Below are 15,353 nucleotides of genomic sequence, written 5' to 3' on the forward strand. Positions count from 1 at the left end.
ACGTAAATGCTGACAACAACAAGGGGAACACTGCACCAGCTTTACTTGGGTCTAATTTGTCTGGCATTTGGGGGCATGACCTGCACCTCTCTTACCAACAAACAACAGAGAAACTGGGTGCGAACCCATGCCTCAGAAAGAGGGAGGGACACTTTTCTGTGATTTGACCCCTCCGACATCTGCTGTAATGAGGCTTGGGTCCTCCACAAATTAATTGCTAAATAGGAAAGGGAGTAAAGGGCATAACCCAGACTTCTTGTAGCTCCCCCTCCAACATGGAGGGATGAGAAAAAAGGCAGCAATACACCAAGGGGTCTCAGACAGACTCCCCCTCTGTACGAGATCCCTGTCCCCAGAAAAGGGGAACTCCCACAAACAAAGCCCAAACCCAATCTGTGCTGCATCTATGGCTGAACCAGCAATTTTATTCGAGACTGCTGGGCACCTAAGATCCGAAACTGGCAAAGGGAAGGAGCCAACACCCAGGGTACCAGCCTGGCAGCAACAGCTGGAGTGAGAACAGCTGTGGCTTATACATGGACAACCCTGTAATGGATATAGCACCAAGTGCATAAGCTGCCACACCGTGGCCAATCAGGAACAGCTCCTGATGCTGTTAAACACCCAACGGCACACGAGGGGACAACCCACCAACCCCCTCCCCACCCCTCTACACCCTGCATACGGCGCACATTTCTCCTGCTGTCCCTTTTGTGATTTCTTTTTCCTCGTTGTAGAAAGAAGTGGGGGCAGGAATTGGTGGTGTCACAAAGCTGGTCCTTTTTTCTAAAAGCTGTTCCTTTTCTCAAGGATACTGTGTCCTTGGTTTCTTCAGAGGGGTCGGAAAACACTCCGGGCTCTGAATCGGCTGGATTGGTACAAAGATGAAAGGGTTTACTGAGAGGCACTTTGTTTCTACGCAAACAGACGAGACTTTAGGCCAAAGCTTTCATGTTTTAGAAGTGACCTGCACAATGAAAGGGGAATGGCCAGTTCGAAAAGCTGAAGTCTTGACTGAGTCAGTTCAGCAGTGGGCCGTGTAGTGCTGGAAAAGCACAGCAGGTCAGGCAGCATCCGAGCAGCAGGAGAATTGATGTTTCAGGCATAAGCTCTTCATCAGGGTAACTGCCCATTACCAATCCAGGATAATTGACCATCCCCACTCCAGCATCACTGACCATCCCCACTCCAGCATCACTGACCATCCCCTCTCTGGGATCACTGACCATCCCCACTCCAGCATCACTGCCCATTCCCAATCCGGGATAACTGACCATCCCCACTCCAGCATCACTGACCATCCCCTCTCTGGGATCACTGACCATCCCCACTCCAGCATCACTGACCATCCCCTCTCTGGGATCACTGACCATCCCCACTCCAGCATCACTGACCATCCCCTCTCCGGGATGCTGCCTGACCTACTGTGCTTTTCCATCATCACTCCAGGATCACTGACCATCTCCGCTCTGGAATCACTGACCATCCCCACTCTGGGATCACTGACCATCTACGCTCTGGAATCACTGACCATCCCCACATTGGGATCACTGACCATCTACGCTCTGGAATCACTGACCATCCCCATTCCGGGATCACTGACCATCTACGCTCTGGAATCACTGACCATCCCCACATTGGGATCACTGACCATCTACGCTCTGGAATCACTGACCATCCCCACTCCGGGATCACTGACCATCTACGCTAAGGAATCACTGACCATCCCCACATTGGGATCACTGACCATCTACACTCCGGGATCACTGACCATCCCCACATTGGGATCACTGACCATCCCCACTCCGGGATCACTGACCATCTACGCTCTGGAATCACTGACCATCCCCACTCTGGGATCACTGACCATCTACACTCCAGGATCACTGACCATCCCCACATTGGGATCACTGACCATCTACGCTCTGGAATCACAGACCATCCCCACTCCGGGATCACTGACCATCTACGCTAAGGAATCACTGACCATCCCCATATTGGGATCACTGACCATCTACACTCCGGGATCACTGACCATCCCCACATTGGGATCACTGACCATCCCCACTCCGGGATCACTGACCATCTACGCTCTGGAATCACTGACCATCCCCACATTGGGATCACTGACCATCTACGCTCTGGAATCACAGACCATCCCCACTCCGGGATCACTGACCATCTACACTCTGGAATCACTGACCATCCCCACATTGGGATCACTGACCATCTACACTCCGGGATCACTGACCAATCCCGCGCTGGGTTCGGCAACCATCCCCGATCAGGGTCACTTACCATCCCCTCGCCGGGGTTAATTACCATCCCCACTGCGGGAACACTGACCATTCCCACTCTGGGATCACTGACCATCCCCACTCGGGGATCACTGGTCATCCCTGCTCCGGGATCACAGAACATCCCCACTCCGGGATCACTGAACTTCCCCACTCCAGGTTCACTGACTATACCTGATCCGGGATCACTAACCATCCCCACTCCAGGATCACTAATACATCCCGCTCAAGGATCACTGACCATCCCTACTCTGGAATCACTGTCCATTCCTTCTCCGGAATCACTGATCATCTCCGCTCTAGGATCACTGCTCATCCCCACTCCGGGTTCACTGCTCATCCCCACTCCGGGTTCACTGACCATCCCCACTCTGGGAAGACTGACCAGCCACCCTCCGTGATCACAGTCAATCCCCACTCCAGGATCACTGAGCATTCCCACTCTGGGATCACTGACCATACCCACTCTGGGATCACTGACCATCCCTGCTCTAGGATTACTGACAATCCCCACACTCTGGGTTCACTGACCATCCACCATCTGGATCACTGACCATCCACCATCCTGATCACTGACTATCCCCACTCTGGGTTCGGTGACCATCCCCGCTGCGGGATCACTGACCATCCCCACTCCAGGATTACTGACTATCCCCTCCCTGGGATGACTGACTGTCTTCACACTATTCTGGGATCACAGACCTTCCCTGCTCCGAATCACCGACCATCCACGCTCCAGACTCGGTGACATCTCCCCGCTCAAGGATCACTGACTATCCCTTCTCCGGGATCACTGACCACCTCCACTTGGGATCACTGACTATCCCCACTCCGGTATCACTGGTCATTCCTGCTCCGGGATCACTGATCATCCCCACTCTGGGATCACTGACCAACACTGCTCCGGAATCACTGACCATCCCGGCTCCGGGATCACTGACCATCCCGGCTCCATGATCACTGAACATCCCCATTCCAGGATCACTGAATATACCTGCTCCGGAATCACTGACCATCCCCACTCCGGGATGACTGACCTTCCCCACTCTGGTATCACTAACCATTCCTGCTCAAGGCTCACTGACTATCCCCATTGCAGGATGACTGACCATCCTTACTTTGGAATCACTGACCATTCTTACTCCAGGATCACTGATCATCCCCGCTCTATGATCACTCACCATCCCCACTCTGAGATCATTGACCATCCCCACTCTGGGATTACTGACTATTCCCACTGAGGGATCACTGACCATCCCCATTCTGGGTTTGGTGACCATCCCAGTTCCGGGATCACTGACCATCCCCACTCCAGGATAACTGACTATCCACACGCAAGGACCACTGACCATCCCCACTCCAGAATCACTGACCATTCCCACTCCAGGTTCATTGACCATCCCCGACTGGAGTCACTGACCATCCCCGCTACGGAATCAATTACCATCCCCACTCTGGGATCAATTACCATCCCCACTCCGGGATCGCTGACCATTCCTGCTCCGGGATCACGGATCATCCCCACTCTGGGCTCGGTGACCATCCCCACTCCGGGATCACTGACCATCCACACTCCGGGATCACTGACCATCCCACTTCGGTGTCACATACCATTCCACCCTGGGAACACTGACTTTCCCCCCTCCGGGATCACTGACCATCCCTACTCCAGGATCATTGACCATCCCCTCTCTGGGATGACTGACTGTCACTACTCTACTCCGGGAACACAGACCATCACCATTCCGGGCTTGGTAACCATCCCCATTGCAGGATCATTGACCAACCCCGCTCAGAGAACATGGACCAACCCAACCCCGGGATCATTGACCATCCCCACTCTGGGATCACTGACCATCCCCGCTCCGGGATCACTGATCATCCCAACTCCAGGATCACTGACCAATCCAACTCTGGGCTCGGTGGCCATCCTGGTTGGGGATCACTGATCATCCTCACTCTGGGCTCAGTGACCATCCCCGCTCCGGGATCACTGACTCTACCCGCTACGGGATCACTGACCATCCCCATTCCTGGTTCAGTGACCATCCCCGATTGGAGTGACTTACCATCCCCTCACCGGGATCAATTACCATCCCCACTCCAGGATCACTGACCATTCCCACTCTGGGATCACTGCCCATCCCCACTCCAGGATCACTGACCATCCCCACTCCAGGATCACCGACCATCACCACTCCAGGATCACCGACCATCACCACTCCAGGATCACTAACTATCCCCACTCCGGGATCACTGACCATCACCACTCTAGGATTACTGACTATTCCCACTCCGGGCTCACTGACCATCCCTACTGTGGGATTACTGACTATTCCTGCTCAGGGATCACTGACCATCCCCACTCCGGGATCACTGACCATCTCCACTCTGGGATCACTGTCCATCCCTACTCCAGGATCACTGACTATCCCCACTCCAGGATCACTGACCATCCCCCCTCCAGGATAACTGACCATCCACGTGTAAGGACCACTGACCATCCCCACTCTCGGATCACTGTCCATCCCCACTCTGGGATCACTGACCATCCTCACTCCGGGATCACTGACTATCCCCGCTCCAGGATAACTGACCATCCCCACTCTGGGACCACTGACTATCCCCGCACCAGGATCACTGATCATCCCCACTCCAGGATCACTGACCATCCACACGCAAGGACCACTGACCATCCCTATTCCAGAATCACTGACCATCCCCACTCTGGGACCACTGACCATCCCCGCACCAGGATCACTGATCATCCCCACTCCAGGATAACTGACCATCCACGCGTAAGGACCACTGACCATCCCCACTCTGGGATCACTGTCGTTCCCCACTCTGGGATCACTGACCATCCCCTCTCCGGGATCACTTAGCATCCCCGCACCAGGATAACTGACCATCCACACGCAAGGACCACTGACCATCCCTATTCTGGAATCACTGACCATTCCCACTCCGGGATCACTGACCATCCCCACTCTGAGATTACTGACTATTCCCACTCAGGGATCACTGACCATCCCCACTCTGGGATCACTGACCATCCCGTTCTGGAATCACTGACCATCCCCACTCTGGGATCACTGACCATCCTCACTCAGGGTTCGGCGACCATCCCCGATCAGGGTCACTTACCATCCCCTCGCCGGGATTAATTACCATCCCCGCTGCGGGAACACTGACCATTCCCACTCTGGGATCACTGACCATCCCCACTCCGGGAAGACAGACCAGTCACCCTCCGTGATCACAGACAATCCCCACTCCAGGATCACTGACCATTCCCACTCTGGGTTCACTGACCATTCCTGCTCTGGGATTACTGACAATCCCCACACTCTGGGATCACTGACCATCTCCACTCTGGGATCACTGACCATACCCACTCTGGGATCACTGACTGTCTTCACACTACTCCGGGATCACTGATCATCCCCACTCCAGGATCACTGGTCATCCCCGCTCCGGGATCACTGAACATCCCGACTCTGGGATCACTGAACATCCCCAATCTGCAATCGCTGACTATACCTGCTCCACGATCACTGACTATACCTGCTCCGGGATAACTAACCATCCCCACTCTGGGATCACTAATCATTCCCGCTCATGAATCACTGACCATCCCCATTTCAGATCGACTGGCCATCCCTACTCCGGAATCTCCGACCATTCCTACTCCGGAACCACTGACCATCCCCACTCCAGGATGACTGACTATTCCCACTCTGGGATCACTAACCATTACAGCTCAAGGCTCACTGACCATCCCCATTGCAGGATGACTGACCATCCTTACTTCGGAATCACTGACCATTCCTACTCCAGGATCACTGACTATCCCCGCTCTAGGATCACTCACCATCCCCACTCTGAGATCGTTGACCATTCCCCCCCTTGGATTACTGACTATTCCCACTCAGGGATCACTGACCATCCCCACTCCAGGATGACTGACCATCCACGCGCAAGGACCACTGACCATCCCTACTCAAGGATCACTGACCATCCCTACTCTAGGATCACTGACTTTCCCTGCTCCGGGATCACGGACCATCCCCACTCTGGGATCACTGACCATCCCCAATCCGGGCTTGGTGACCATTCCGCTTCGGGGTCACATACCATTCCACTCTGGGATCACTATCCCCGCTCCAGGATCACTGACTATCCCCACTCCAGGATCACTGACCATCCCCACACCAGGATCACTGACCATCCACGCGCAAGGACCACTGAGCATCCCTACTCTGGGATCACTGACCATCCCCACTCTGGGATCACTGACCATCCCCGCTCCAGGATAACTGACCATCCCCACTCTGGGACTACTGACCATCCCCGCACCAGGATCACTGACCATCCCCACTCCAGGATCACTGACCATCCACGCGCAAGGACCACTGAGCATCCCTACTCTGGGATCACTGACCATCCCCACTCTGGGATCACTGACCATCCCCGCTCCAGGATAACTGACCATCCCCACTCTGGGACTACTGACCATCCCCGCACCAGGATCACTGACCATCCCCACTCCAGGATCACTGACCATCCACACGCAAGGACCACTGACCATCCCCACTCCGGAAACACTGACCATCTCCACTCCAGGTTCGTTGACCATCCCCGATCGGAGTCACTGACCATCCCCACTCCGGGTCAATTTCCATCCCCACTCTGGGATAACGGATCATCCCCACTCCGGGCTCGGTGACCATCCAAACTCCGGGATCACTGACCATCCACACTCCGGGATCACTGACCATCCCGCTTCGGTGTCACATACCATTCCACCCTGGGGAACACTGACTTTCCCCGCTCCGGGATCACTGATCATCCCTACTCTAGGATCACTGACTATCCCCACTCCGGGATCACTGACCATCACCACTCTAGGATTACTGACTATTCCCACTCCGGGATCACTGACCATCCCTACTGTGGGATTACTGACTATTCCTGCTCAGGGATCACTGACCATCCCCACTCCGGGATCACTGACCATCTCCACTCTGGGATCACTGTCCATTCCCATTTCAGATCGACTGGCCATCCCTACTCCGGAATCTCCGACCATTCCTACTCCGGAACCACTGACCATCCCCACTCCAGGATGACTGACTATTCCCACTCTGGGATCACTAACCATTCCTGCTCAAGGCTCACTGACCATCCCCATTGCAGGATGACTGACCATCCTTACTTCGGAATCACTGACCATTCCTACTCCAGGATCACTGACTATCCCCACTCTGGGATCACTGACCATCCCCAATCCGGGCTTGGTGACCATTCCGCTTCGGGGTCACATACCATTCCACTCTGGGATCACTATCCCCGCTCCAGGATCACTGACTATCCCCACTCCAGGATCACTGACCATCCCCACACCAGGATCACTGACCATCCACACGCAAGGACCACTGACCATTCCCACTCCGGAAACACTGACCATCTCCACTCCAGGTTCGTTGACCATCCCCGATCGGAGTCACTGACCATCCCCACTCCGGGTCAATTTCCATCCCCACTCTGGGATAACGGATCATCCCCACTCCGGGCTCGGTGACCATCCAAACTCCGGGATCACTGACCATCCACACTCCGGGATCACTGACCATCCCGCTTCGGTGTCACATACCATTCCACCCTGGGAACACTGACTTTCCCCCCTCCGGGATCACTGACCATCCCTACTCCAGGATCACTGACCATCCCCTGTCTGGGATGACTGACTGTCACTACTCTACTCCGGGAACACAGACCATCACCATTCCGGGCTTGGTAACCATCCCCATTGCAGGATCAGAGAACATGGACCAACCCAACCCCGGAATCATTGACCATCCCCACTCCGGGATCATTGACCATCCCCACTCCGGGATCACTGACCATCCCCGCTCCGGGATCACTGATCATCCCCACTCTGGGCTCAGTGACCATCCCCGCTCCGGGATCACTGACTTTACCCGCTACGGGATCACTGACCATCCCCATTCCAGGTTCGGTGACCATCCCCGATTGGGGTCACTTACCATCCCCTCACTGGGATCAATTACCATCCCCACTGTGGGATCACTGATCATTCCCACTCTGGGATCACTGCCCATCCCCATTCCAGGATCACTGACCATTCCCACTATGCGATGCTGCCTGACCTGCTGTGTTTTTCCAGCACCACTCTAACCTAGACTCCGGGGTTACTGCCAATCCCAGATCCAGGACCACTGACCAGCCACACTCTGGGATCACTGACCATCCCGGCTCCGGGATCACTGAACATCTCCACTACAGTATCACTAACTATACCTGCTCCGGGAAAACTGACCATCTATGCTCTGGAATTACTGAACATCCCCACTCCGGGATCACAGACTATTCCTGCTCCAGGATCACTGACCGTTCCCACTCCGGGTTCGGTGACCATCCCGTTTCCAGGATCACTGACCATCCCCACTCCAGGATAACTGACCATCCCCTCTCTGGGATGACTGACTGTCTTCACACTATTCCGGGATCACAGATCTTCCCTGCTCCGAATCACCAACCATCACCTCTCCAGACTCGGTGCCATCTCCCTGCTCCAGGATCACTGACTATCCCTGCTCCGGGCTCACTGACCATCTCCACTCTGGGATCACTGACCATCCCCACTCTGTAGTGACTGATCATCCCCCTCTCCGGGATCACTGACCATCCCGTCTCAGGGATCACTGGTCATCCCTGCTCCGGGATCACTGACCATCCCCGCTTCAGGAAGTTGCCTGACCAACTGTGCTTTTCCAGCACCACTCTAATCTAGACTCCTGGATTATTGAAATTCCCAGATCCGGGATCACTGACCATTCCCACTCCGGGCTTGGTGGCCTTTCCCCTCCAGGATCACTGACCATCCCCACTCCAGGATCACTGACCATCTATGCTCTGGAATTACTGACCATCCCCACTCTGGGATCACAGAGTATTCCTGCTCCAGGATCACTGACCATTCCCACTCTGGTTCGGTGACCATCCTGTTTCTGGGATCTCTGACCAACTCCACTCCAGGATCACTGACCATCCCCACTCCAAGATCACTAACCATCCCTGTTCCGGGATCACTGACCATCCCCACTCAGGGATGACTGACTGTCTTCACACTACTCTGGGATCATAGACCTTCCCTGCTCCGAATCACTGACCATCCACGCTCCAGACTTGGTGACATCTCCCTGCTCCAGGATCACTGACTATCCCTGCTTCAGGCTCACTGAACATCTCCACTATTGGATCACTGACCATCCCCACCTCGTGATGACTGATCATCCCCACTCCGGGATCATTGACCATCCCGACTCCGGGATCACTGGTCATCCCTGCTCCGGGATCACTGACCATCCCTACTTCAGGATGTTGCCTGACCTACTGTGCTTTTCCAGCACCACTCTAATCCAGACTCCGGGATTATTCAAAATCCCAGATCCGGGATCACTGACCATTCCCACTCCGCGCTTGGTGACCACCCTCCTCTGGGATCAGTGACCATCACCACTCCCGGATCACTGACTATCCCTGCTCCAGGCTCGGTGACTATCCCCGTAATATCACTGACCATTCCCGCTCTGGTATCACTAACCGTGCCCAATCAAGGATCAGTGACCATCCCAACTGTGGGATCACTTAGCATCCCCACTCTGGGATCACTGTAATTCCGCACTCCGGGATAACTGCCAATCCCCAATATGGAACCACTGATTATTCCGGATCCGGGATCATTGACCATCCCCGCTCTGGGATCACTGACCATCCCTGCTCTGGAATCACTGACAATCCCCACACTCTGGGATCACTGACCAACCCCACTCTGGGATCACTGACCAACCCCTCTCTGGGATGACTGACTGTCTTCACACTACTCCGAATCACCGACCATTCACGTTCCAGACTCGGTGACATCTCCCCACTCCAGGATCACTGACTATCCCTGCTCCGCGATCACTGACCATCTCCACATGGGATCACTGACCATCCCCACTCCAGGATGACTGATCATCCCCACTCCAGGATCACTGACCATCCCCACTCCGGGATCACTGACCATCCCCACTCCGGGATCACTGACTATTCCCCCTCAGGGATCACTGACCATCCCCACTCTGGGGTTACTGACTATTCCCGCTCAGGGATCATTGACCATCCCCACTCTGGGATTACTGACCATCCCCACTCTGGAATCACTGACCATCCCCATTCCGGGATCACTGACCATTCAGGCTCTGGGATCACTGACCATCCCCGCTCCGGGTTTGGCGACCATCCCCGATCAGGGTCACTTACCATCCTCTTGCCGGAATTAATTATCATCCCCGCTGCGGGAACACTGACCATTCCGATCCAGGATTACTGACCATCCCCTGACATCTCCCTGCTCTGGGATCACAGGTCATCCCTGCTCCGGGATCACTGACTATCCCCACTCCAGTATCACTGACCAGCACTGCTCCGGGATCACTAACTATCCCCACACCGGGATCACTGACCATCCCCACTCCGGGATAACTGACCAACACTGCTCCCGAATCACTGACCATCCCGGCTCCAGGATCACTGAACATCCCGGCTCCAGGATCACTGAACATCTCCATTCCAGGATCATTGATTATAACTGCTCCGAGATCACTGACTATCCCCACTCTGGGTTCGGTAACCATCCCCGCTGCGGGATCACTGACCATCTCCACTCCAGGATTACTGACCATTCCTATTGTAGAATGACTGACCATCCTTACTCCAGAATCACTGACCATCCCCGCTCTAGGATCACTCACTATCCCCACTGTGAGATCGTTGACCATCCCCACTCTGGGATTACTGACTATTCCCGCTCAGGGATCACTGACTATCCCCACTCTGGGATCAATTACTAGCCCTACTCCAGGATAATTGACCATCCACGTGAAAGAACCACCGACCATCCCCACTCCAGGATCACTGACCAACCCCACTCCGGGATCAATTACTAGCCCCACTCCAGGATCACTGAACATCCCTATTCTGGGATCACTGACTCTCCCTGCTCTGGGATCACTGACCATCCCCACTCCGGGCTTGGTGACCATCCTGTTTCGGGATCACATACCATCCCCACTCTGGATCACTGACTATCCCCACTCCAGGATAACTGACCATCCATGCTCTGGAATCACTGACCATCCCCACTCCAGGCTCAGTGACCATCCCTGCTCCGGGATTACTGACCATTCCTGCTCCGGGATCACTGACCACCTCCACTCCAGGATCACTGACCATTCCCACTATGCGATGCTGCCTGACCTGCTGTGTTTTTCCAGCACCACTCTAACCTAGACTCCGGGGTTACTGCCAATCCCAGATCCAGGACCACTGACCAGCCACACTCTGGGATCACTGACCATCCCGGCTCCGGGATCACTGAACATCCCCACTCCGGGATCACAGACTATTCCTGCTCCAGGATCACTGACCATTCCCACTCTGGGTTCGGTGACCATCCTGTTTCGGGATCACATACCATCCCCACTCTGGATCACTGACTATCCCCACTCCAGGATAACTGACCATCCATGCTCTGGAATCACTGACCATCCCCACTCCAGGCTCAGTGACCATCCCTGCTCCGGGATTACTGACCACCTCCACTCCGGGATCACTGACCATCTATGCTCCAGGCTCAGTGACTATCCCTACTCTGGGATCACTGACCATCCCCGCTCCGGGATCAGTGACTATCCCTGTACCAGGATCACTGACCATTTCCAATCCAGGCTCGGTGACCATCCTCACTCTGGGATCACTGACCCTCTCCGCTCCGGGCTTGGTGCCCATCCCTGCTCCGGGATCACTGACCATCGCCCCTCCGGGATTACTAACCATCCCCACTCTGGGATCACTGACCATCCCCACTGTGTGATCACTGACCATTCCCACTCTGGGATCCCAGACCCTCCCCGCTCCGGGATCACGGACCATCCCCACTCCAGGATCACTGAGCATCCCCTCACTGGGATCACGGACCATCCCTGCTCTGGGATCACTGACCATCCCCTCACTGGGATCACGGACCATTCCAACTCTGGAGTCGGTGACCATCCCAAATCTGGAATCACTGACCATCCCCGCTCTGGGATCACTGACCATCCTCACTGCGGGATCACTGAGCAGCCCCACTGCGGGATTACTAACCATCCCCACTCCAGGATCATTGACCATCCGTGCTCCTGGATTACAGCCAATCCCCGCTCCAGGATCGCTGACCGTCCATGCTCCAATCTTGGTGACTATCCCCGCTGCGGAATCACTGACCATCCCCACTGAGGGATCACTGAGCATCCCGGCTCCAGGATCACTGAGCATCCCCACTCCGGGATCACTGACCACCTCCACTCCGGGATCACTGACCATCTATGCTCCAGGCTCAGTGACTATCCCTACTCCGGGATCACTGACCATCCCCGCTCCGGGATCAGTGACTATCCCTGTACCAGGATCACTGACCATTTCCAATCCAGGCTCAGTGACCATCCTCACTCTGGGATCACTGACCCTCTCCGCTCCGGGCTTGGTGCCCATCCCTGCTCCGGGATCACTGACCATCGCCCCTCCGGGATTACTAACCATCCCCACTCTGGAATCACTGACCATCCCCACTGTGTGATCACTGACCATTCCCACTCTGGGATCTCAGACCCTCCCCGCTCCGGGATCACGGACCATCCCCACTCCAGGATCACTGACCATCCCCTCACTGGGATCACGAACCATCCCCAATCTGGGATCACTGACCATCCCCACTGTGTGATCACTGACCATTCCCACTGTGTGATCACTGACCATTCCCACTCTGGGATCCCAGACCATCCCCGCTCCGGGATCACGGACCATCCCCGCTCCGGGATCACTGAGCATCCCCTCACTGGGATCACGGACCATCCCTGCTCTGGGATCACTGACCATCCCCTCACTGGGATCACGGACCATTCCAACTCTGGAGTCGGTGACCATCCCAAATCTGGAATCACTGACCATCCCCGCTCTGGGATCACTGACCATCCTCACTGCGGGATCACTGAGCAGCCCCACTGTGGGATTACTAACCATCCCCACTCCAGGATCATTGATCATCCGTGCTCCTGGATTACGGCCAATCCCCGCTCCAGGATCGCTGACCGTCCATGCTCCAATCTTGGTGACTATCCCCGCTGCGGAATCACTGACCATCCCCACTGAGGGATCACTGAGCATCCCGGCTCCAGGATCACTGAGCATCCCCACTCCGGGATCACTGACCACCTCCACTCCGGGATCACTGACCATCTATGCTCCAGGCTCAGTGACTATCCCTACTCCGGGATCACTGACCATCCCCGCTCCGGGATCACTGAGCATCCCCACTCCGGGATCACTGACCATCCCCACTCTGGGATCACTGACCATCCCCTCGCCGGGATCACTGACCATCCCTAATCCGGGATCACTGACCATCCCCACTCTGGGTTCAGTGACCATCCCCACACCAGGATGACTGACCATCCTTGCCCCGGGATCACTGACCATCCCCACTCTGGGTTCAGTGACCATCCCCACACCAGGATGACTGACCGTTCCCACTCTGAGATCACTGACTATCCCCATTCCGAGCTTGATGACCATCCTCACTCCAGGATGAGTGACCATTCCCACTCCAGGTTCGGTGACCATCCCCATTCGGGGTCACTGACCATTCCCGTCGCTGAGATCAATTACCATCCTCACTCTGGGATCACTGACCATTCCCACTCTGGGATCACTGATTATCACCGCTCCGAGATCACTGACCATCCCCTCTCTGGGATGACTGACTGTCACCACTCTACTCTGAGATGACTGACCATCCTCACTCCAGGCTCGGTAACCATCCCCACAGCGGGAACATTGACCATCCCCACCCCGGGATCACTGTGCATCCCTGCTCCATGATCACTGACCAGCCCACTCTGGGATGACTTGACCATCCACCCTCTGGGATCACGGACCATCCCCGCTCCGGGATCACTGACCATGCTCACTCCAGGCTCACTGACCATCCCCACTGCGGGATCACTGAGCATCCCAGCCCCGGATTCACTGACCATCCCCAATCCGGGATCACTGACCATCCCCACTGCGGGATCACTGGCCATTCCTGCTCCGGGATCACTGACCATCCCCAATCTGGGATCACTGACCATCCCCGCTCCGGGCTCGCTGACCATCCCTGCTCCAGTCTTGGTGACTATCCACACTCCGGAATCACTGATCATCCCCACCGAGGGATCACTGAGCACCCCGGCTCCGGATTCACTGACCATCGCCAATCCGGGATCACTGACTACCCCCACTCCAGGATCACTGACCATCTCTGCTCCAGGATTACTGACCATTTGCACTCCAGGCTCGGTAACCATCCCCACTCTGGGATCACTGGCCATCCCAGCTCTGGGATCACTGACCATCCTCGCTCTGGGAGCACTGACTATCCCCATGCTCCAGGATCACTGACCATCTGCACTCCGGGCTCAGTGACCATTACCACTCTGGGATCACTGACCATCCCCACTCTGGGGTCGGTGACCATCCCAAATCTGGAATCATTTACCATTCCCACTCCGGAATCACTAACCATCCCCACACCCGGCTTGGTGTACATCAACACTGCTGGATTATGTCCAATCCCCAATCCGGATCACTGACCATCCCTGCTCTGGTCTTGGTGATTATCCACACTTCGGAATCACTGACCATCCTCACTGCGGGATCACTGACCATCCCCACTCCGGGATCATTGACCACCCGTGCTCCTGGATTACGGCCAATCCCCAATCCGGATCACTGACCATCCCCACTCTGGGATCACTGACCATCCCCGCTCCGGGAACACTGACCATCCACGCTCCAGGATCATTGACAATCTGCACTCCGGGCTCGGTGACCATCCCCACTCTGGGATCACTGACCATCCCCGCTCCGGGATCACTGACCATCCCCGCTCCGGGAGCACTGACCATC

At 55.6% G+C, this 15,353-nt stretch overlaps 1 protein-coding gene across 2 annotated transcripts in view; it reads right to left on the minus strand.

Annotated features, from left to right (window-relative positions):
* Nucleotides 1-15,353, minus strand: part of LOC122550217 (uncharacterized) — a 190,673-nt gene that overhangs the window by 116,734 nt on the left and 58,586 nt on the right. The window lies entirely within an intron of this gene.

The sequence above is a fragment of the Chiloscyllium plagiosum genome, unplaced genomic scaffold (assembly GCF_037043375.1).
Source record: "Chiloscyllium plagiosum isolate Xiang-an unplaced genomic scaffold, Cpla_swu_hap1 HiC_scaffold_5, whole genome shotgun sequence".
NCBI lineage: Eukaryota > Metazoa > Chordata > Chondrichthyes > Orectolobiformes > Hemiscylliidae > Chiloscyllium > Chiloscyllium plagiosum.